We start from the raw sequence: 3367 nt of genomic DNA, 5'->3' as shown, positions 1-3367 counted from the left end.
AAAAACATTACAATAATAAATTGTGCATCATACTAAATAGGTATAATGTGTTGGAGATATGTATGGTCACATGAGATGCATTATCGTGGGTTCCATGTAGAAATCTAGGATGAGAACACATGCTATGTAGCTGTTTTCATCTGTTTTTAATAGGTATAATGTGTTGGAGATATGTATGGTCACATGAGATGCATTATCGTGGGTTCCATGTAGAAATCTAGGATGAGAACACATGCTAGCTGTTTTCATCTGTTTTTATTGCATCAGTATTTTTTTACTTGCCTTCGTAAGTGGGTGTAAAACATTGGTTGCCAATATTCCAATAAAAACTTCAGCGTGTGATATATGGAGTGTGAAAAATTGGCGAAAACAGTTTTAATGTGATTCCTCAGATACCTAATAGTGGGGGAAAAGGGGAGGCAGACATTACCACCTTCTAAGTAAGAACACCCTGTATGTAGTCCCTATTTTTCCTCGCCGACAAATAACCCATGAGCATTGGAAATGATTGATAAATAATGTTTCCCTCTAATCCGAATGCTAGAAAGTTTAGAATCTCATAACCCCCTCTCATTAGTCTCTTTTGCTGTATTAGCCTATGATTCCCACAGTCCAGAATGCACACATTAGGAAGTGAGGGAGAAAAATACAGACGCATCTGCAGATCCGCACATATGTATTCCGAGGCCCTAGAGCTTTTATTCTTAAAAGGAAAATTCCTAGAAAAGAAAATTTCGAAAAAATATATGTATAAATATTTCTCACTTCGGAAAATATATTCATGGCATCACCTACGACACGAGAACGAATATGTGCGGGTGTGTTGAGAAAGTTCAAAAAATAATGGACGCAGCATATATTATTTCCCTTCCTCTCCCATAATCCTTTGGGAAATCGCTGGAGAAAAAAAGCATTACAATAATAAATTGTGCATCATACTAAATAGGTAGTTCAATTTTCACATTCAGAACGTCCTTTGCTGTGGTTTTGGTCAAGGCTGAAATATCTACCTGCAACGAAGGGCGGGAACTCGTTACAAAATGGGTACTCGTTACGAAATTCCTCATGCAGCGTTGTCCTTTTGATTCATAGGCTTGCTAATGTCTTAAGTCACTTGAATCATACATAGATTTGAAGAAATGTATAGTGATTTAGGCATCATAAATCTTCAATGTATCAGTATATTAGCTACTTTACTATCTACATTTCAAAAGCCAATCTGCTGGCTTGGTACTTTGGTACCGTTCTTATTTTGAACTCGAGCGTATATTCCATTTTTAAACAAAAGGGTATTAATTTAATCCTCTTGACATGGAGCGTGTTGAGAGCTTTTTCTCTGATTTACAATGGCGACGTGTTTGTTTATTTTCGCTGAAACCGAAGAAAAATCTTGTGAAAATACAAGTCCGGTTACTTTGAAGGTATTTTCTGCTTGGAACCTTTGTCTGGAACCTCAGTACTGCTGAGCTGCTGAAAAGCTTATTTCGAAACCAGGATGTTCATGTTTTCAAGAACTGTAGTCCTGACGCGATATCATTCTTGGAATTTAAGATCGAAAGTTCACATTTTTTCCGATTGAAATTTACACCTGGGGCGCAGTTGTTGAGCTTCTGAGAAGTTTCTCTTGAGCTTTTGCGAGGTATATTTTATTATTCTTGGGACCCATCCTCTTAACTGACATAATTCTTCATGATCTTGATACTTATGTAAAAACATTTTCCCAGGTATGTAGAGTTGCTTTTGTTTCTTTTTCCCCGAGACTTGCAAATGGAGCAGTTGCAAATGGGTAAAAATTATAAATAAATGGTCGATTCCTACGTAAAAATTTGGGAAAAATCCAAATCTGAGGTCAAAACTCCAAAAAAATAACTGTAAAAGGTCGAATATTCAATTTTTATTTTCCGTTCTAATGAAAGAGTTCAAATATGTGAGACGCATGAAAAACATTTTCCCAGGTATGTAGAGTTGCTTTTGTTTCTTTTTCCCCGAGACTTGCAAATGGAGCAGTTGCAAATGGGTAAAAAATTTAAATAAATGGTCGATTCCTATGTAAAAAGTTGGGAAAAATCCAAATCTGAGGTCAAAACTCCAAAAAAATAACTGTTAAAGGTCGAATATTCAATTTTTATTTTCCGTTCTAATTTTTATTTACCGTTCTACAGAAAGAACTGCGCAGAAACGTATGCGCACAAACACATTAATGCGTTGCCTGCGAGGGAGCTTTGCTCGGGACATTTGATGTGACGTCATCGCCTACGGGAGCGTATGCCGTGACGTCAAAGTTCACGATTTACCGGCATTTTTTTAATCGATTTATCTCGGGATCTGGAAGTAGTAGAAGAAAAAGAAAGATTTCGTTAGTCCTCATTTTTCCTGCTCTATGACTTAGAAACATCACCCAAGTAAGCGCAACTGATCTATTCTATTCCAAAGAATACCAAGAGAAAAGCCACATTTGAACATTCCCTTGTAATATATGGCGAAGGAACATCCATACTCCGTAACATGTTTGTCATCTGCTACGGAATTTTCTTCGTAAGAAATGTGTAATAAAATAAATGCATGAACAGTCAGTTCATTCTCACTTCCTCTTTTTCTCTCCTTCCTTCCTCCCACTGAAATTTAACAATCTCAGTTACCTTGAGTGCATGAACAGTCAGTTCATTCTCACTTCCTCTTTTTCTCTCCTTTCTTCCTCCCACTGAAATTTAACAATCTCAGTTACCTTGAGTACCTAAACTCTCAGTGTTCTTATTGAGACACGTTGAAATTTGAAATGAACGGATGTGAGTTGAAATTTGAAATGAACATGAAAATTTACCTTCTCTCCTAATCATACATAGCGTGGGCTCAAATTTCGCGTCTCTGTCTCTCTGTGTGTTGTAAAATGCACATGAAATCTCACCTGAGCTCTTTCCTCCTCAGTCGACACAAACTTGAGCTATTTTCCCTATTTTACTGAAATGAAATAATAATAAATAAAGAATAAGTTAAATGGGTGATTACGCGCAGAGGTGACATAAAAATATAAAGTGTCCGATTTAATCGTAGACATGAAATGAACGGATGTGAGTTGAAATTTGAAATGAACATGAAAATTTACCTTCTCTCCTAATCATACATAGCGTGGGCTCAAATTTCGAGTCTCTGTCTCTCTGTGTATTGTAAAATGTACATGAAATCTCACCTGAGCTGTTTCCTCCTCAGTCGACAAAAACTTGAGCTATTTGAGCAAAAACTTGAAATAATAATAAATAAAGAATAAGTTAAATGGGTGATTACGCGCAGAGGTGACATAAAAATATTAAGTGTCCGATTTAATCGTAGACCAATCGCAACCATTTCAAATCTCACCGCATCCTAACAC

Source organism: Diaphorina citri, unplaced genomic scaffold, assembly GCF_000475195.1.
Source record: "Diaphorina citri unplaced genomic scaffold, Diaci psyllid genome assembly version 1.1 scaffold440, whole genome shotgun sequence".
NCBI classification, from domain to species: Eukaryota; Metazoa; Arthropoda; class Insecta; order Hemiptera; family Psyllidae; genus Diaphorina; species Diaphorina citri.
Note: the sequence above shows the minus strand (reverse complement) of the source record.